Here is a 289-nt window from a genome sequence, read left to right on the forward strand (position 1 = left end):
TAAATAGGTACCTACGTGGACAGAAATAAATAGCTACAACGACACTTTTGTATATAATAGTAAAGTAGTAAATACTATTGTATCAATTTATTATATTTTGTAAATAATAAAAATTTATAATAAATTTAATGTAATTTTTATGTTTCATAAATATAAGAGTATAATGACTGGGATTTTTTTCTTCTTTTTTTTATGTGTAAAAAATACGTGGTGTAATGTGACAACTCTTCCTCTCTTTCTCTCTCTCTCTCTCTCTCTCTCTCTCTCTCTCTCTCTCTCTCTCTCTCTC

This window comes from Diaphorina citri, unplaced genomic scaffold (assembly GCF_000475195.1).
Source record: "Diaphorina citri unplaced genomic scaffold, Diaci psyllid genome assembly version 1.1 scaffold467, whole genome shotgun sequence".
In the NCBI taxonomy this organism is placed as follows: Eukaryota; Metazoa; Arthropoda; class Insecta; order Hemiptera; family Psyllidae; genus Diaphorina; species Diaphorina citri.